This window comes from Acromyrmex echinatior, chromosome 2 (genome assembly GCF_024713525.1).
Source record: "Acromyrmex echinatior isolate Ae372 chromosome 2, ASM2471352v2, whole genome shotgun sequence".
In the NCBI taxonomy this organism is placed as follows: Eukaryota; Metazoa; Arthropoda; class Insecta; order Hymenoptera; family Formicidae; genus Acromyrmex; species Acromyrmex echinatior.
Window position 1 is genome coordinate 21,345,194 of NC_141853.1, and position 22,347 is coordinate 21,367,540.

General features: G+C 38.0%; 1 protein-coding gene and 1 pseudogene across 2 annotated transcripts in view; one reads left to right on the forward strand and one right to left on the reverse strand.

The window, feature by feature from the left end:
- Window positions 1-22,347, reverse strand: part of Su(var)3-3 (lysine-specific histone demethylase Su(var)3-3) — a 118,660-nt gene that overhangs the window by 72,105 nt on the left and 24,208 nt on the right. The gene's annotated exons all lie outside the window — the stretch shown is intronic.
- Window positions 3,091-22,347, forward strand: part of LOC147910627 (uncharacterized) — a 29,400-nt pseudogene continuing 10,143 nt past the window's right edge.

A 22,347-nucleotide genomic window follows, 5' to 3' on the forward strand; every position in this document is an offset into this window, starting at 1 on the left:
AGTCCTGCAGGCATCTTTCATCAAACTGCCAAGTAACTTCTATTGTCAAAATTCTAGACGTTTCTACCGAATTAAATTAATTGTTACCAATACAATATATTTGTGCCAATACTAGAAAAGTTACAACTGGTCCGTTTTTGTCTGTTTTAATACATTTAATTGATCGTGCTTGATTAAAATTGAGCGGCAAATGAAAGACGGGAAAACAGTTCAGACAACACAGGGATTATTGCTTGCGCACATTTTCGGTTATTGCAAATTTGGTTATTGTAAATTTCACAGCAACTGATTAATTATCGTGACACTTCAGTTAGTTAACGTCGATAAACAACTCGCGATTAAATTGACACACGTCTCGCTGATGTTCACCGATTTTCGTTACGTTCAGTCGAACGTGTCTATAAATAAACATAAAGGTATTTGTATTTCCATATGTACTATGGCCGCATTAAAATTCAAGAAATGTCTAAAGTAACGATAAATGCAAACAAATAAAGCAACTTCTTTATAGCTCGATATCCACAGGATAAAGACTTATGAAGAACGAGGAAACGGACATCCACCTAAGTTAAAGGCCGATATTTAAAGAAATGTGTAACACGATACCGTACAATCGTCCGACCGGAAAATTATTATCATAATGACCAATAGATCTATTCTGCCACGCGGTCGAACAGCAATAAGGAAATGCGGATCGGAATGTCTCGATTGAACTTATGCCTTTCTTGTCCCCCCCTTCTTCTTCTGTTCGCCGATTACCGTACGCCGCACAAATAGAAGAACATATCGAAGTACTCAGTGCATATTCATTTGTCTGTTTCCGCTGATATTGATATTCCGCGTGCAACAAAAATTAATGCAACATTCCTGTAATAATATATCGTCTCGGAATATGCATGTACCCGCATGACGTTCTTTTCCTTCTCGAATTAGTCGTTTCGTGTCTTACAACCGTTTTCACCGATGTATATTAATTTTAATCTCAGTAATCAACTTACTCTTTATTTTTGTTAAGTTCTAAGAAAAATAATAAAGAAAGAATAAATTGAACTGAGATTGAAGTTAATTTACATTGGTAGAAATAAGTATTAGAAGATCTGTCAAAATTTGGCGATATAACAAGCGATATACAACGATTTCTGACTGACGAGTAACAATCGCTGTATTATAATAATTTTGTTAAAAAACGAAATACATTTGCTCACAATAGTGATTACTTGATACTTTGTAGATGGAACATGTTTGTAATATTGACTCCTCCCAGAAAACACATTTTTTTCGAAAGAAGTCGAATTAATAAACGCATCTATTTAGAAATTATCTGTAAGAAGATATTCAAGAAAATTGCCATTATATCGTTTTAATGTAAATTATTTTCTTTTACGTTACTTTGTTCTTTTATTTTGATAAACCATAACAATATCATAAATATTGAAAAAAACTTTACTTATTAAATTTAATACCATTAAATTCCTAATGTCAAATTATACTTAATTTCAGTTATTTTTAATCATTTATCTAAATCATCACTGTTCATACCTATATGTCGTTAATTTTAAAGGAGTTAAACAATTTATAACTCAAGAAATGTATGTTGAACTTGATTCGAATTTAGTTTATTATTTACTAAATGAATATACATTTATATGGACGTTGTTTACTTTGAAATTAAATAATTCAATTACGGAAATGGATTGTGATTTACATTTTTATGCACGTGGAAGTTAAAGATAACAAAATGTTATTTATAACTCAAGGAATTTGGGTTACACAAATTTGGATTATCATTACTCTTTTGACATTTAACAGTAATACTTTCAATATAACATTACATTTTTCATTTATAAAACTAATATTTTCAATTCTCATTTATCCAAAAGTTTTATCACATATACGTAATTGTAATTAAAGTTTTCCTCAGGTTTCGACGAGTATGCACGAGATGCAATCATGTGACATGCAAATGTATTACGTATGAAAAGAACACGTTGTTCACATTGGAAGAATCGAAAAGACTGACACAGGAAGAATTCCTATTTTTTTATCGTACATCCTGTTAAGACATTAACATATTTCCGTGAACGACATACTTGATGAGTAACGAGTATACTAACCGATGTACGAGATATTTGCGCCGAACTCATCACTATCCCAAGGACATGTACTCATCGTACTTGACTTGGCGAAGCGCCAATTATCCTGCACGCAATGCGTGCAGCTGAGAGCACCATTTCCCTAGCCGCAAAAACAAGACGGGTTGGATGAGAAGATCCTATAGATTAAAATTTCGCGGGATGATACTTGTGCAACCGCGTACAACCCGCGTGTGCAACCGGTTCGCGTCGCGGCACAGCAAAACGCAAGGATATTCGTCCAACAATTACACCCTCAGAGCACCATTGGCGTTTTTATGAGTCGATTATCCGCGGAAAACTGTATATTAACGTCAGCATACCAGCAGCGCGCTTTTAACTTCACGCAAACGATAAGCAGGTGCGGACAATAAATGGAACAAAGTGCTATAAGAAATAGCAGGAAAGACAAGTCGTCGATGCGCTGTATTTATCCTTTATCTAAGGGAATCAAGAATTCTAATTGTAAGAATTGATTCATAAATATGTATGCGCGTAACCATTACAAATACTGAGACGCTTTATGATCAGCTTTAACGATGGATCAACCGTCCTTTCTCGTTTCGTTAAAATATACAACATCCTCCATTTCTCTTGAAACATAGATAATTAGATAAGCGATAATGGAATTTATGTAACGATGTTTCCTAACATTAACTCTTTCAGTACAAGAACCTTTCTTAAATTTTCTAATTTTTCAAATAGTTTTAAAAAGAATTAACAATCTCGCCACATAATCTCGTAACGAAATCTTCTGTAATAAAATAATTATCGTTCAAGTAAATATACAAGAATAGAATGATTTTTCTAAAAATTTAGCTAAATGCAGAGCTCAAAATAATTTTATTGGATCATCAAAATAATTATATAAAAAATTTAATTTATTTTATTGTAGTAGCAACCAGTTTAAGCGTCCTATATTATTTTGATAGTTTAACAAAATTATTTTCAAATCTGTATTTAGCTAAATTTTTAGATACTTCAGTAAAGCTGTTTTATTTTCCGTTATGTTACATATAATATATTTTCTATTTACTCACACACATGTTAAAATCTATTTTAATATTTTATGTTTATTATATATTATACTACATGTATATTTTTTCTTTCTCACGATATTAATAATAAATTACTTCGTAATATTTTACTCACAGAGAGAAAGAAAACCGGTTAACCCTGTTTAATTTGTGTTTTTTACCACATATAATAAATATAATACCAATAAAGGATGTTTGTAATTGAACTACGCGTGTTCGAGTAAGAGTCGTCCTAAGACAGTAGTCGACCTCAATTTAAATCTTTCATTTCGAAATGAGCCAGACGGATTATGTTTCATGCAACGTGACAATTGCTCGTTGCTCCCAGCGACGAAGGCAAGAAGCTTCGCAGCAATTGAAGTCTCTAATGACGTTTAATAAGTTAATGTCACCCCAAATCGCTAATCGATCGCAGACCGTGAGACACAAACCGGCAAATCAGCTGTAATCGTTATAATTTAAATGGACGATCGTGTGGAGCATAGTAACACACACCGCAGCTGGTGTATACGCGCGCGCTTCTCAGGGAAAAAATTCCTCGGAAAACGAATACACATCGACACGCACGACCACACATACGCTCGTGCACGCAGGCAGACACGCACGCACGCACGCACGCACGCACGCACGCACGCACGCACAAGGCTACGGGCGGCAGGCAGAACCTTCAATTATCGTAGGCTTCGCGAGTGCCGCTATTTTTCTCGCGGCCCTCGGCTCACACGCACGCATGAGATTGTGAGAGGGCTGCTATCGAGAGGAACAGAAGAGAAGTCCCTTCACGGTCGTTCTCGCGCGACGATACGCACGACGAAAAATATCTGCGCGCGCGCGCGCGTCTCCTCGCTCGATTCGCAACCGCCGCTGCTGTACGCTCGTAGGGAATGCTTATGAATTATCTATTATGTGCTACATCATGCTCACGACGCGGCGTGTGTGTTCCTCGCCTGTGCACCTACGCAGTGCGTACCCTTCGAATAAAAATGTCGTCGCAAAACATGGCATTGCGTACCTGGGCGGTCACAATGTTGCAGCTAAATGTCGCGGGTGATTGTGAATTCTCGAAATCGTAACTACGCACATAGAACGCGAGACGAAGGTCTCTGAAAGTTGTCGACTATTATAGCCTTTCTACCCACCATAAACTGTTTAGTCTTATCGCACATTTAACATTTGATGTTTCAGATAAGTTAAAATGATAATACAATGTGAAAACTGGTAACAAAAGTATTAAAAATATCGCATTAGATAGAATTAAAGTATTAACAAGAATTGAGAAATATTACTTAGAAATATATTGAATAGAAAAAAGAGGGAAAAATTTAACGATATGCTCATAACTAAAAAAATTGTCATTTTAGAACTGTTTATATAGAACAAGTAGAACGGAAACATAATAAAAAAGAAAAATACTTTATGAAAGTATACATTTTTAATTCTGTACATTCAGTTATTACTCTAAAATTACATTACAAAATTAAAATTATCAAATAATCAAATAATAATAATTTTAATGATTCAAAACATTTAAATTTATTTTCTGGAAAGCTTTGTCTTGTTATGTTGTTGTTACAGTAAATAAGCAATATATTAAATTAATTTTGCGTGCGAATATGAAGCAAAAATCAAACAATTATACTTAAAACAAAAATATATATATATATAAATAATAATTTAAATCTGCGCGTATAATTACACAGAAAACAAATTTAGTAGATGAAGAGCATTTACAAATTCAAGTGTGCATTTAACATCACGTGCATTTTGAAGCGATAGTGATTAAAATCGTTTGATTCAACAGTTTCAAGGACCTTTTCACAGCAGAGGCTTTTGAAACAATTGGAACAACGTAAAAGCTTCAGATATATTTCAGTTTGATATTTGAAATGTTTCACCGAGTTAGATTAATTTTCTCTGTAACGTTTCACGACAGGCAACACGAATCGACTGTTAGATGACGTTACAATTCGTCTTTTATTTTCTCGTGGTAAGTCGGTTAAATGATTTCACGTCTAGATTAGCGAGACCTTACATTGAACTGAATGCTATTGCATTGAAGTAGCTCGTCAAGTTGTGTACACGGTACGCATCGCGAGTAAGAGAACCAGTAGTTTGACACAAAAAGTTACTCGAACATAATGTGTCTAACCTGCTTCACATGGTATTTGAGCGTGGACAGGATATGGTTTTTCAATAGACTTTTTCTCTTTCTCATTTCCTATTACATGACTTTTCTGTTAGGAACATAATATATAACTGTTTTTTTTTTATTTTGATAATACATATCTACGTTTATCGCCCGAATCCATGAAACTCGCGCATCCATTTCTGTATTACTTAAATCTACTTCTGTATTAATAAAATAAAAAAATAAGCTGAATATTTTACATATCAAATATCGAGTCAAACATCATTGAGATATTCTAAAACTTTTAACTGCAGATATACACACTTTATTATGAAAAAAAAATTACTGGAAACAGCAATAAATTAAGCGATGTTACTAGAGGCAGAATAATAATAACAACTATTTCATGGAAGTCTATTATAAATTTAATAAATATTTCGAAGACACTGCATTTACAACCAATTTAAAAAAATTGCATTTTTTAAATTTTGCCTTAACTAATTTCCCCAGAGAAATAAAGTGCGTCAGAAAGAAAATAGCTATAAAAATGAATTAATATTTTCTTCTCCATGTACATTTTTAAATAAAGATATTCACCGTCTTCTTTCTATTTTCTTCACTTTTCAATTAATAACTAATTAATAAGTAATCAATTATGTCATTCACGTTCAGTCGTAACATTAGTCATTTTTCGCAAAATAATTTATAAATTTAATAAATCTTTCTAATTAAATATTGATACACACTTACATGTCATTTCCATCGTAATGACATCAATTTTGTATCTCATCATCTTTTTAGAAAAAAAAACGTCGAAAAATTCAAAGATTAATTTATAATCGTTGAGAAATAACATTGTGCAGTATTTCCATATTCGCGAAATTGCAAGTCGTGAAAATGACCGATAATGCGTTAAGCAGGCCGTCTACATGCGCAGAGTTGTTCACGTTGCGAGATACAAACGGGACCCTCGAGGAAGGTCGAATGCCGCTCGATGCAATTTCGTTGTTCTTACAATAAATCAATGTAAAGCACACGCGAATATTTATTTTCACCAATTCAATTCTGAGATATATATCTGACGGCTTTCTCGCGTGGTTTTTTCTTGATTTACGGCAGTCGCCATGTCCGGCAATGCATTAATATTTCGGATAAGGTTACCTTGCATCAGACTGGGATGCAAGGTAACGCGAACTCCTTATATCACTCCTCTTGCCATATTCGATCCCCCTTGTTGATTATTATGGACACGATTCTCTCTCTCTGCGTCTATACTTCGCTTCTGCTTCGCCAACCTGCTCTCATTGCCTTGTTGCTTCAAATGGGCGTTAACTGAATATTATTAACTCGTACGAACTCTATTGCGTTATTGCGATAGATATCTTTTTAACCGTGCACAGTCAATGTCTTTATATACCATATAATATGCGCGCCTACGTAAAGAAACATATAATCAAAATTCTTTCTCGATATAATTTTGGATATAGAATTCAGCTAAAAATACTAAAGCTGTAGTCACATGTAGCGATTTCGCGATTATGATTAGCGATTGGCGATTACTTTTCAGTCAATTAGAGCACACTCTAAAAAATATGTATGGATTCAACATCATGTGGTGTCTATATAATTCTTATCGTGTAAAATCTTTGGTATTTATACCAGCATCATTAAAGTAGATTAAAAAACTCTGATGTTAAGTTGACATGATTATTATTAAAAAGATGTGAATTATATAAGCGTGATTAAATCCACACACATTTTTTTGAGTTCCTCGATTGCTTTGTTCTAATGGATTGAAAAGTAATCGTCAATCGCCAATTATAGTGGCTAGTATGATTAATAGCTGTATTAGATTAGAGATTAAGACTGATGAGATCGGGTTAGAATTTGTCCAATTTATAAAAGAAAGAAAACTAATATAAAACTTAGTGAACTTGATTTGATTGAAAATCAAATTCTAATTCAATCTTAATTTTTTTTTAATCCCTAGTCTGATATTTTATCTAATAGAGGATAAGATCCTTGGATGTAAAAAAAGTACAATAATACAACGATGCTGTTCGGTGTCACGTGAAGCAAATGCGGCTAATAAACGCGGCTTAGCACCTAATAACAATCGAGTACCTACTGACGTTTCAATTCGACACGCCCGGCATGCGGGATATCGAGTATGTTTTGCGTTCACGACGTGAACGCTTCTCTCCCCGAGCGACGAGAAGAGGCGTGCGGTAATCACGCGTTATCGCACAGTCGCCGTCGATGAGCTCCGCGCGCGATGAAAAAGTTCGCGAGCCGCGTGCCCCAAAGGCCAGATTACGAAAATCACCGGGCGCGTTCGCGCGTGTGAATTCCCTCGTTTACGTGCCACGTACACGTGGCGGAATACTAGTGTTAGGGCGTAAACTAACGGAGGCCGACCGGCGAGAGAGAGACCCTGCGATTTATTGTTTCCGCGATAAATCGACGTGAGATCGCCGCTTGCGAATAAATGCGAGCTTCCACCGATACGACGTAACGCAACGTCCCTCGTCGCTCGACGAGGAAACGTCTGTCTGATGGTTTAAATGCCCCGTTTTCCATTTTTTTGCAAGAAACCCACATCGTTTGAACGATTGTTAATCTACGTGCTCTCCCACGTTTATCGCGGCCCGAGAGAGAGAGATGGGATCTTTATTACTGTTCCCAGCGTAGAGCTTTAACGTAATGTACAAGTGTACTTCGCTGGGATGTAAGCTTAAGTCTCATTAATTGGAGATGTGAACGATAAAGAATCACCCTCGATGCGCTTCAGAATACACAAGTATTGTACTTAACTCTCACTTTTTTACAGAAAATGCTTATGCAATATCTAGAGTATATAATATAGTATAGATTATTCAGTAATTGCATCTTTCAAACGTGAGAAACTGATTCTCCATGAAAAATTTTCCCGTTAAAATAAAATATCTGAACATAAACTATGTATACTGAAAGAAAAAAAATGATTGTAATTATCGTATAATTTAATTATAATTTATAGTCATTTTCGATGCCACAACTATATACTTTTGATTGAATTATAAATAATATATAATATATAATGTATATACTAGAGTTGGATAATAACTAATTAATAAGTTAAACAAAAAATTAGTAACTTTTAACTTAATTTAGTTACTTTTAAACTATAAACTGAAAACACCATGATCACTTTATCATACAATTATAGTCACAAATGTCAAACACTTTCCTTTCAGTATATCTATTAAATTTTTATTTTAAATTTTATTTATAAAATAATTTTGTACAAAACATTTCAAATTTTACGTTAAACACATTATGTTGAATCTTTATTTTCTCTATTAGATTTATTCTACCATTGGTAGATACCGTATACGTATCTAAAATTTGTATCTATCTCGCGAGCAGGTCTCAAACTAGTCTCCTCTTATTCCATCGAATTCCTATGTAAAGGTGATAATACCAACAACGATTTCCCGCCATTCAAACCAGAGCGTCCCATATGCCGATCTCATAACAACTCGTTGGCGTGTCGCTCGTAGCGAAAAACTATGTGAACACAAACGATACGACACCCTCGCAGCCCTGAAATGTCAGATCGCACGATACTCTAGTTGACTTTAACGTGATATTTTATCGTTCACCCATGCTCTTTCGTTCTTTCTCGGCTGGATTGTAAACAAAGTTTACTTCTGCTCGCCCTCGTTGCATCCGCGAGGCAATCCCTAAGTCTTGTTCCTAATGCTAGGGGCGACGTACCGAGACGAGCCGAGAGACCGGAATACATTAAGGAGACGCACTCGGGGAATCACTCGGAGACACGGTGCGCAACGCACCACGTGTCGTCATTGGTATACTTGGTATACTTGGGCATACGCGCGGCGTATTGCGATTCCACTGCGCGGCGGTAATCCGCGTGAGGGAACTGGAAATTATATGATAATGAAGTGCTCCTGGACGCGTCGTGTATACACACAGAGCGGGGTCGAGCGAAAAGACAATACGGTCCCTTGAGCACAGAGAATTTAATAGGCCGTTGCGAGTGCACTGAGGAGAAAGAGCGACGCTTGCCGTCGTCGTGTCGGTGCAAGAGTATATAGCTGAGTGCGTTTCGTGGTATTTGATATCGACATAATCGCCAGCGAGCCCGGGCTATCTCGTTCTCCGGGCTTTTCCTTTCACAAGAGAGAGAGGGGAGAAAGCAACCGCCCGTTGTTCGCTTCGATGTCTCCCGTCGATCGCAATAGTTCCTTGGAGCACTCCCTTGACTCCTTCCGATGAATCGAAGTCGGGTGAGACGCGGCATTTCTCGATTCCACTCTTCGGCGAACTCGCGCCGAAGTACACGCGCCGTCCATTTCGATCTCGATTAAGGGACGCCGTAGGGATTTCCGACTCACCGGCAGTGAAAATGCGTTTCAACACCGAGGCGAATAGTCGACTCCAAGCGACGTTCGTGACGAAATAATTTAATTATTGAATAGTGTCGCACGACAATACGGAGAATGTGCGACTTTAATAGAAGTAAGCGAGACAAAGTAGATTAAGGATTTAAAAGTAAAGATTTAAAAATTAGGATTTAAAAGTAAGTCGCAGATATATAACTGTAATAGAAAAAAAAAAAAATCTCAAATTAAATTTCACCATATATGTAAATGTTCATTTAAAAATATTTTAATTCGTGTTCTTCGCGTAAAATGCGGACGTGCACACCGCCATATCAGCTGCAGCCATACGCGAATGGTCACGTCGACGGTAGACAGAATCCTCTATCACGATTCACTCGAGTTACGTATGTATCCGCGATAGCGGTAAAATATTACAAAGAGGCTATCACGGCGATATTGCGTTAATACATCACCGACGACGCGTGGGAGGTATGTCGCCGGGGCGAAACGCTGACAATGGCTGTAATAAAGCGCGCGACTTATGTAACGACACGAGGGCATCGCTCGTAATTCCGCGCGCCAACGCGCTCTTAATATTTCAGCATCGGCCGCGACACTAGAGGCGCGGTACACCACGATATGTATATCGAAGAAAATGTTGCAGCGACGGTAAAACGCATAAATCCGAAGGCATTCGCCGATGAAGATACTAGCGGCGCTAAAAAATATACGATTCGACCGGGGCCCACGTTCGATTCACAGCGACGATGGTGGAACCCTTGTCGTGTTTCCATCCAAAAGCGGTCCCTGCAGGTAGACACGAAATATGTATACGCGAGACTCACGAATTTATAGTTCGCTGGTTAATATGCGCGAAGGTCCCCTTGACCCGCATGTCTTTCTTACCTTATAAATCTTCAACACGGTTACGGAATACTAAAATATTTTCGTATTCCCCGATTGCTTCAATGAAATGGATTCAGCCGGAAGAATATGACCGTTCGACGTATGCGAACGAGCGGCCTTACTTTTTCGCAACAATGCTCGGCTGCGGGATTGCTGAGGATCAATGCAAGTGGATATCGCTGTAAACCCGACTTCTAACGCTCCCCCGACCTTCACCGTCGCTAAATCGGAACGTTCGGAACGAGGGTGCCAGGATTGACTGCTAAAAGGGTTGAGAATAAAAAAGAAACCTGCTCGCATGCAACCGGAGGAAAAAGTCGGGAGAATACGGTCCTTCCTTGAATCTCCTTCGAGATCCCGAAAGACTTTCCTCTGCCGAGAACATTGCTTTTCTAATTTTTTGATCCGCTTTGAAGTCGCTTTTATGATCGGGGAAGCTCCAATTTTCCACGAGTATCTCCAAGAAGATCGATAAAGCGACCGTCGGCAAGCTAAACACTCCTTCGCCCTCCTTGTAGCTTATTGAAGATGCGACCCACTTTAAAAAACCGGCAATAAAATCAAATTACAAACGTAAGCTTAAAGTATTTTTCGACCAACTAAAAAAAAAAAGAGCTTAAAGTATTCCTCATTTCATCCTCAAGACATTAAAAGTAGATAATAATATGCCACAAGAAAGAAGAAACAGCATAAAAACAAGAAATTGAAGAAGTTAACAAAAAGACATTAGGTTATAAAAAGTTAACTTCTCGATTAAATGATGTAAGGATGCCAGTTCTTTGACTCCCTCTAGATAATCTTACTTTGCGGAAACAAGTTTTAATTGCATTCTACTTTCCTCATTTTCCGTAAGTCCCCAGAAAGTCCAGGGGATCAATAAAACGAGCGCGTAGTTCCGGAACGAGAGATAGCGCGATGCAGGAATAATACATAATGGGCCGTAAAAATGTACACATGTGTAACAATTACGTTGCCTTGTTCGCCACGACAAGAACGAGTAAATGTCGAGTGTCGAGGTAAACGAAATTTATTACAAGACACGCCGCAATAAATTTCGCCTATCTCACGCGTCCCGCGCAAATGCTTCTTTAATTAAAGGCAGGAGGCTACGCTCTGTAACAGACTACTGACAGATAAAAAAAGGTCATCGATTTTTTATAGAATTCACATATGTTTAATATAGGAGATTGTATATCCGAGAAGTTTTGATATGAAAAAGTAATAAAAATATAAAAGGATTCATGACTTGAAACAATTTACAGACGAGACTATTAATATTTCAACAAGTTGATTAAGTAAAAATTAATATTTTTGTAATAAATAAATATTACAGAAATTTAATAAAATGGCTTATCCTGATTTTTATTTTTAGCATCTGCGATCTTTTTCATTTTTAATCTTTCTTTTTTTTTCTCTAAATAGTAAAGTAAGATGCGGATCTTTATCACAAGCCTTCTAAATAAAGCGGAACAGACAAGAGCATAACAACTTTCAGTAATCCATTATAAAAGCTCATAAATTCGGTGAATACGATTTTGGAATCGCGAGACCACTTTGAAACTTCAGCATTAAGACTAAAGCTGCGGATGAAGAGAAATATATTTTTTTGTAATATTTCGCGCTGACCTGACGAATGCAACTTCGACCAAATACCTACGTGTGTAAGAAAGCTACGCGAACTTTCAATGACGGGGGTAAAAAGCGGAGGTACATACAGGAAGAAAAGTTGTGCAATCCATTATGCGGGTTGACCGTTTCGATGGACATGGCCAACGAGTCCGTGGCAAGCTCATTCGAACTTGCGTCAGGACTGCGTTCGCGAATAGAGACGGATTTTGCGAAATACGTCGCGTTGCACTGAGCTTGTTGATGAAAGAAAACATGTACAGCTCTTAATGAAAAATTTCATCTGGAAAAGTACCACGATAAGGCTCCCGGAATTCAAAAATTAATATCAAAGATTAAGTATAGACGTTAGAAGTCAACGTTAGAAATAGAAGCATATTTTCTTTAGTACAGTAAAAAGGAATGTAAAAAGTATCCGCGTTCAAAGAAAATATATTTTTAAAAAACTTTATTTTTAAAAAGTAAACATTATCCAGCAAGAAATAACTCACCGAATTGATATCGATATGATGATACCAACACCAATTCGATATCATTTCTTGCTGGATAATTAGCAATTTATTCATAAATAATAAAATATTATATATTTCTCAAAATTATATATAAAAAAAAGATGTGTAATAATTAAATAAATTACCTTCAAGCGAAAATTAAAAATGATATTACATGGTTTTGAATGTACAAAAAGTATTCGTAGAGTCGAAAAATTTAGCTTTTAAGATTAGAAAAACACGCGAATCTCGTTTATTTATATTAGAACAGAACGTATTCATTGTATAAAACTCTGCTAATTAATATTTATTTCCTATAGATAAAGCTTTTTTATAAAAATTTTTCTTATACGAATATTTTTTCGCTCACCCACTGTATTTATATTCAATTTTAACAAAAGTATTTTTTAAAAAACTATTTGAAAAAGTTTTTTACGCTGGAGGATATTTCTATTTCTTTACAACTTTTTCATCGAATGTGTAGATAATATTGATATATAATAAACTTGAATTAATGAAATGTTCCTGTATGCTTTCCGATGACGTTTCCAAGATAAATTCATTTTCTTTGAATACGAATAAATTGCGCGTGTAACGAAGAGTTGCTGTGCGAGTGCAACAAGGTCTAACAAGCTTGAAACGCCGGCGTAACATGTAATACGTATCACGATTAAATACACCACCGCCGTTAATGGCTGATCCGATAATCGTACGCCACGTATGATCGAGTGCTCTGGTAAAACATATTAATAAAACTGATTCATAAAGGGGTTATCCAACGTGATATTCGTGCGTGTAAGGAAGAAAGTTGGGCGATCCATTATGCAGCTTGTTCGACATCGTAGGTGCGATTGGCCGGCAAAGCCGCACTAGGAGATCGGTTGAAATCCATAGATTTTAAACGTGAACTAAGCCGTACGACGTGTAAGCGCAAGCGAACTAAAAGAATTTTTCGAAACGGCTCGAAACAAATCCTTAAGTCGCTTGAATCACCATAGACGAAATCGGAACAAAGAACGAGAAGCATCCTTTTACAGCCGAATAATTGAAGAGGGCAAGAAATTCTTTTCTGAACAAGAAAACAGATTCCATGATTCTTAAGAATAAACCCTAGATTTAAAAAGAAGCATGTACTTTTCAGCGTCTTTCTCTTAAATCCACGGATAATCTATCTCATAAATCTATGAATGTTGAGAAGTTCAATTTGTGAATCGAATACCGATTGATAAACTACAAGCATCTAAATTGATTCAATGATATTTTTCTTTGGATTTAATTTCTTTTCTGAATAAAAAGAATAGTAAACAGGATTATTTTCTATTTATGTAACGTCAACCTGTGTTTTATTTGATTATATGCTCGCTATATTTTTATAGGGATAAAAAAAATAAAATAAATCCTTTTATTCGAATAAAAATACTCATAACGTAAAAAGTAAAAGTGATTTAATCTTTAAAATAGTTTAAGAGAGAGATGATCTATTTTTAAAATTTTACAACTTTTCTTTGAATAATCTTTTTTATAGTTTATTCCATTCATAATTCATTATTTCCTTGTCTCAAAATGTGACACTGTTTCTATGTCACTACAATGGCTTTTCCATTCCGTAAAGATTAATGTTTCTTTTGCCACTTCTCTCAACACTTAATACTATTAGATTGAAAATTGTGAAAATAATATTATTGTTCAAATTCTGAACTACACTTTTCCTATAGCTATTGTGGACGTTAGATCGCCCTTATATCGTTCGATTTCTCTCCTCTACATTTTCATGCGACTTTCGCTACTTTCCTGCGTATGGACCCTTGACGTTGAAAGGCATTTGCATAGTCCTTTCAAGAAAACCTCGCTTCGAGAAATTACGCAAAGCACGATTTGGTGTTCCTCCACGCTCATAAACCGCAAAATCGTCCACCGCGCAGTTTCCCAACGCGACTGCGAGAGAGTTTCCTTAGGATTGTGCAAAATGGGAATTTTGCGTTAACGTACTCAAATAACAACGGCGACAAAAACTCTCTATTACCGTGGAAATTCACGCAAACTCGTACGTACGTGTCGTCGAACAGCGTCTAAAATCCACCGCGCGCTCATTCTCGCTCTCGCTCTCGCTCTCGCTCTCGCGCTCTTGCGGTCGGGCCGACACCACTCTCCCGGCCGACACAGCACTTCGATAAAACGCGTCGATAAAAAACGACTCGCAAGCCGTCGAGATCCCATGCGGGCGCGCGGTAAATGCGCGGTGTAGGAAGTAAAATCGGGCGATCCATTATCCGAGAGCGGAGCGACCGCGAGCGCATTCGAATCGGGGCGAGCGCAGCCCCGCATCCCGCGAGGGACGCTTAGAAGTTACGCCTCGCACATTTTACACCGTCCATTTAACGTCAGGGCGCAACGCCGCCTTGATTCTGACACCGTGTTTGCAGTCCCGCTTAACAACCCTTCCTCTACCTCCCCTTCCCTACCGCCCACGGAAGTGAGGATCGTTGCGGCTTACGTTGAGACGCTTATGTGTGCAGCGCGTCTGCGAGTCTTTCTTTTATGAGAGGATGTTGAATTCATCCTTGAGTATGGTCGGAACGTGCATTTTACGGTCCTATGGAAAAATAACGATGCGCCTCTTTTGGTTGTCGCAATGCAGCTACAGAAATATCAATAAAAAAAGGAACGAGAAAATTGAGGTAGATCATTTGATAAAGTATTACACTGATGTACAGAATAAGAAGATAGAAAATGCTGGAGAAAAATTTGAACAATTTAAAATTGATATTATGGATATAATCATCCACACTGTCAGATATCAAAAGAACAATGGTGACCCAATCCCTTAAATAACAAAATTAAATAACTTTGTTATTTTTACCTTCCTATTTAAATTGTATTTAAATCAATACATTTCTGTGATTAATCGTCTGTATTAACGTATGCATTTAAATAATAAACTAAAGAGTCAAATTTAATATATTTTCTTGAGTTAAATCATTTAACTCCATCGCTTTAGTCAAATTAATGATATATTGAGAAGAAGCAGTGACCTATAGAAATGATTAAAAAGAAACTCAAATTAAAATAGAGATAATTTGACATAATGAATTTAACAGTACATGGCTGTGAAAAATAAAAGCCCAAAAGTTTAGAATTAAAATACTAAACTGTAATTAACTAAATTATTTTCGCGAGTATTAAAACAAAATTGTCAGTGTAATTAAATTTTAATTAATTAAATTTTAATTAATTTAATATAATTAAAACATCAAGAGCGCAGCAGAGAGAAAAAGCAAAAAAATTACAACAAAATAAGATATTCTTTTATATACATGCTTTTCTAAAAATTCAGAGATGCAATAATTTCAATATAAACACATACATTAAAAAGTTTTAAAAATGCGATTTTGTATTATTTATATTTTATTTGACTTATATTCTCCATTCAAACGATACTATTTTAACTTACTGAATGTATAACGGGAATATTGAAAAGCATTGAAAGAAAGAAATTATAATTCTCTTCTTTTCATGTCAATTTCGTTTCCAGTATCATATTGAGAGATGCACTTACGATAAATATTACGTACGATAACGGATCTTGACTGTCGATCCCCGGCGATTTGAAAAATCCTCAAAGGCAGTAAAAATGTGCGTTATTCATCACGAATTTATGCCCGAGCAGCACCTAAACGACTGTTTTCTCGCGCGTCACAGGGAATAACGGTGCCTGCCATCGCTTGATGCAGTACTTTAATAAAACATATCAATAAAGTGGATTCACACGTATAGGCTTCCGAGACGAAGGTTTTATGCAAAGGAATGAGGAAAAAAGAAAGAAAGGAAGAAGCAAGAAGAAAGGAAAGATAAGGAAGGGAAAAAAGAAAGAAGAAAAGAGAAAAAGAAAGAAAAGAAGAAAGAAGAAAGGAAAGGAGGAAAAGAAGAAAGGAAGGAAGGAAGGAAGGAAGAAAGGAAGAAAGGAAGGAAGGAAAGAAGGAAGGAAGGAAGGAAGGAAGGAAGGAAGGAACAGCAGAAGCAGCAGAGAGGAAAGTTGGGCAATCCATTACGCGGCGTCTGCTCCAACTGCGAATCGAATGTGGCGGGTACGAAATCGTGAGTCCATTCTCGAAGTTGCGTCAAGGCTAAATCCGCAGGGGCGGCCTCTTTGTGGCGATGTCCGCGCTTCTGCATACATTCTCGCCCGATAAATATACCCTTTGGCAGTATAATCCAGCTCCACGCGGATTCCACCGGCACCGGTAGCTTCTGAGAACCTGCCTCGAGGTTTGAGCGAGAGCATGGAGCGGAGACTACGCAGAGCCCAACGCGGAGGAAGAACAACCCGTCTCGTCTCGTCTCTTCTCTTCTCTCCTCTCTCTGAACGCACTCTCGCGGTTCCTCTCCGACATTTTGCCCTACCACTAACAGTCTTTCCTCATATATACTACTTCCACTTCTTTCTTCCTCTTCTTCTTCTTCTTCCTCATCGACTTCGTTGTCGTTGCCATCGTCTTCTTCTTCTTCTTCTTCTTCTTTTTCTCATCTTTCTCTTCGTTTCTTCTCACACGGCCTGTTTCTTCCTTAAGGCACCTCTCTCACGCGCCGCTATACACGCACTAACACGCGAGCCAGGAAATTGTTCCTATTCTCTCTTTCGCTTTCTCATCCCCGCGGCACGACCTACAGATTGCGTACAAATAATCTCCAGAATGTCAAGAGTCGTACCTGTCCGCCCCCAAATCGAGCTCGTTGCGGTATAGTCGGCGATAGAGGCAAGCATCGGTCGCGAAGCCGAAAGCGATTTTCTCGATGGAATTTCCTGAATTTTCGATCCCCTACCCTACTAGCTTCGTCTGGCAAACACCCTTCGAAAGCGGAATGTAATCTAGGGTAATACGGCGCGTAATGCGATTGGTATTTTGCGGCTGCGTCTTGACTTCTGGAACGTGTCCACAATTTTCGTGTAACGCACCGCTCGATGAACCCCCGAGAGTTCACTTGCTCTTGTTGCTCGATCGCGACCAGCCACCATAAAGAGCATTCCTCCGACGTAGACATTCGAACAACGCGATAGAAGCGCGACGAACGTTCGTTCGATGCAAGTTTTCGCCGCTTACGGTGGAAAATTGCGTTTGTCGCGCGATTCCATCCCTTAAATTCGAAAATTGCAACCGATATAATGTCGATGAGCTTTGAGAGTTAGAGGAAGGTCACCGATACCAATATACACTGAGAGAAAAATGTTTGGTATTTGTAAAGTTTTAATAAAAAATATGGTTGGTCCCAAATATAACTGTAAAATTATAGTCACTTCAATCATTTTTATGGTAATTTCAACTATTTGATGATTATAATAACTATAATAATATTATAGTCATTTTAAATTGTCAATTATATATATTTGCTAGAACTATATATACACATAATTACTTTTATTATTATAGTAATAATGATCATAATTATAGCAATATATAATTATAGTTATAAACATTTTTCTTCCAGTGTATTTGTCCCAGTACTATTTTTTAAACAATATTTTTTAAATAAAAGCTAAAAATGAAATTTTACTTTTTTAAAAACATAAATACAAATTAAAAAAACGTCTTCTAAATAGTATAGCAATTTTTACAGTACTGTTTGCAATTTTGCAATAACTTTTTCGTAAGCAAAAATAAGCGTCTGACAAAATGGATGAAACTGACACAGTAGGCAGTAATGCTACATATTCCTATACTTTTTTTTTCACACGAATCATCTGTACAAAATACCTACATTAGTAAATTACACAAGTAAATGTGTAAGACATTCTAAAACGTTTCACATCAATATAAAGTATTTTTTGTTGATTTATATCCATACTTTATGCTATTCTGCAAGACACAAACATGTAACGCGCAGTTTTTTTTTTTAGAATTTTCCCATAAATACACAATTGTCTTTAGCTCCGATAGGATTATTTGATTAAAAATAAAAGCTCGAAGGAATGCTAAAATACGATTAAGTATAAATACATATTATCTGTACTCTAAGAAAATTCATATTTACTTTTCATCTTTAGAATTATCTTTTATTGTATCAAAGCCCTTCAATCTGCATAAAGTAAACTTTTCTGTGTCCACAATGTAGAAAATTAAACTCATCGATATTATAGTAATCGGCCATTTATTTTAATTACAGGATGATCGACGTTTCCATCTCAAGTCCAATTAATCGAATACCTACTCATCTCCGTTATTAATGACGTTTCAGTTAACTAGCCAGAGAAAGAGAGAGATAGAGAAAGAAAAGGATATACAATAGAGTCCGAAACGGCGATTTATGGAGCCATAAAGCTTGTCCGTACATGCGTCGCCGGCCGATTGCACCAAGCAACGACGACTTAAGGGGCTAGCATTTGCTTTTAACGTTCATTCGAGTCGGCCATGGCGCGGATATCGGAAAAAAGTTGCCAATCCCCCTGCTAGAATTCCGACGTGTTTTTGCAGCCTTACCGCGGGCCCGATGGACATTGTGCAGCGTCTCTTCTTGCGAGGGATTAATGCCCGGGGATGTCTACACCTACGAAGCACGCGCTCTCTGCGCTCCTCTCATATCAAGAGAAAGAAATTCGACACACGCGATTGCGCATCCGCCACTATATCTAAAAAAAAGAAAGAGAGAGAGAGAGAGAGAAAAAGAGAGAGAAAGAGATCGGAGGGAAGAAGGGCGGGTAATAGGTATACCTACATCAGACTCCGCGTAATTCGCTGCCATGCCCAAAGGACCCTTCGCGGGCCCTTCGCGTATACGACTGGTGAGTCCTCGGGCGAGTCTCGTTAAATCCAAACAGGCGAAATTCGACGGTATCACGCAGTATAATATAGTATTGTAAAGCAATATCTCCCGAAAGGAAGCGATGGCGATGGTGATGGTGGCGGCAGAGCAAACAGGTTTTTCGAGCGGAGCCCCGAACGACGACGACGTATGCTTTGCTGCGCGGAGAGGAGCGCAATAAAAATTTTTTAATAAAAAGCCTCACCTGCGCGTCCCGCGGTCGATTTGTTAGCTTCTTTGTGGGAATGCAACGGCGAGAGAAAGGGAAAGAGAGAAAAGGGTTGGATTGCCTGATATTGGGGGAGGGGACAAAAGTAGAAAGAAAACGGCGCTGTTATGATGCGCGGATTGGATTTTGCTGTTTGTTTGGTAGGAGGATATCGCGTGTCAATACTTTTCCTTTTCGTTCTGTATGTAAATTCGAGCCCTGTGGGGGCGCAAGGGCAGCATCAATCAATGGCAGACGGCGGCTGATTAAAAATTGCGCAACACCATGAATTATTAATGCGACAATAAACGTGCAAATTCCAGTACACCTTCGTCCGCTTCCTATAATGTATGATTGCGTCGGGGCCTTGCCATATAAAGAAATTTCCTCCCGAAAATTTACAATGCCAAATTATTAAAAAATGTACAATGTATCCTAACACTTAACATTTAAATAGATACTCCGTCAAACTGTCAGGAGATTCCTATGGTAGAACGACAAAACGAAAGGAATTTTATATTTACATATTCGGAGATTTTATTACATTTAACATGTTAGAACATATAAATAAAAATATTTAAATAAAAATTATGATTGCACAATTACTTTAGCATTTATTTACACGGTGGGCACATAAAAAAAACTCGGTCTCGCGATTTAAGGGTTAAGATATCAACGATAATACACCTTCTCTCGGCAACGCTGCTATGTGCGAAATAAAATCTCTGCAATGATGCATTTTTTATGTGTTTCCGGGACAGTCGCGCAAACAGTGTTTTCAAGCACCTTCCCGCGAGGATAAACGACGCCAATAAAAATGACGAGTGTATCGTGCGAATGTGAGATACAAAAGCAACGGGGGAAGAGAGAAAAAGAAAGAGGATGTGCGCTTTAAGACCCTCATCAACGCGTAAGCGGTGTTTCATATAAATCGGCGAGCAGAGGACAGCACACAGTATATCCCGCTGTCTTCCGTCGTACGCCGCCAACCCGGCCAACCGCGATGCCTTCCGCGATGGAGGTGCGCTCGCTGACACGGCTGAAAAAAAATCTGAATATTTCGTAAAGCGACGAGCAAGCGCGGCGGGTCACGTCGTCGTGCTTTAAGCGAAGGTGGGGACCTGGTGGAACCTCCCACGCGGGTAGTTATCTCGGTGACTTAATACCAGGTAATGTGCTCTCCAGTTACATCTCAGGCGATCCTGGCTCTCGACTCGGTCGGGTCGACTTGCCCTCTCTCATGCAATAGGTACCCGACACACCAAGCGATCGGTGACCCGCACGAGACGAAGGGGCGAAAATGGTAGCAGCCTCATGGCGAGAGTGAGAGAGAGAGAGAGAGAGAGAGAGAGAGAGAGAGAGAGAGAGAAAGGGGAAAATTGAGAGACGTTAGGAGGAAAGTGGAGAAACGCTCGAGTCACTCGATATCCTTTCCCGTAGACCTATGCGTCACGTTGAAGCAATCGGGATTCTTCCCCATGGGCAATTTATCAGCAACACTATTCGTACCTTCATCCTAAGCATCTGCTCGATATCGCAACTACCGTATGTAAGTCGATGGACACATATGCGAGAAACAAATGCGCTTACGAATCGTTCTGAAAGAGTTTAACTCTTCGCATCGATCGTGCATCCGAAAGACACCAACTATCTCGGAGATTCTGTCTTTCAATTGGACTTAAATGAATCAAATAAAATACAGACGTAATAAAAACTTTTAGAAAGCTTATAAATTCTTATTATTTCGTGTAGACAAATGCAAATATTTCCTTTATATTATCCATCGAGTGAAAGGTATAGAGACTTTTATTCTAATATACACTGACACTTTTATTATTGGTTTGTCCTACAGATGCATCATGGACCAATCTCGTCTTCATCTCGGACATTATCGAGAAAAGATCAAAAGTTTATCCCGTTCAGATGTAGAAGTTTGGATAAGTCCTGTTAGTTAATGGACAAGTTTGTCGTGAGAATCGCGGGACCTATCAAGATTCGGGATCTAGTCGGCGAGATAGTAGTACACCGACTACGGTATCCCACGAGAGATATGCGTGTGTCGTCGATCGCACTATTGTCCACTGGTAAAGATATATAGACGAGCGAAAAAATGGGGACGCTACTTAAAATTCTTGGTGACCGGGTGCGGCGAAGAAAAATCTCGAGAATTCTCGTCTCACTCCTTTTCTTTCCCTCCTTTCTCTCTCTCTCTCTCTCTCTCTCTCTCTCTCTCTCTCTCTCTCTCTCTCTCTCTTTCTCTCTCTCTCGCTTCGAGATCGGACAGTGGTCGACTGTCCACACGAGGCGAAGGTCGGACCACGGAACGATGAGGAGGAGGACGATAAAGGAGATGGTAATTGAAGAATAAAAAGCGAAGAACACGACGAGGAGGTGTCGAAGTTACCCGATCCTCATGACTGTAAACTCACGACGAACGCCACAAAGGATGGTAAAGGATCCGAGATCCTTACTTTCGCCAACGATTTATTATTGACAGGTTTAATGGCGCTCGTGCGCTCGTTCTCATTGTAGTATTGTCAAAAGTCGCACCCAATAACAAGGGAATCCTACGAGTTGAGTAGAAGTACATGCGACCGTGCTCGTGTTGATATCGCTACAAACCTTCGTAGCAAACA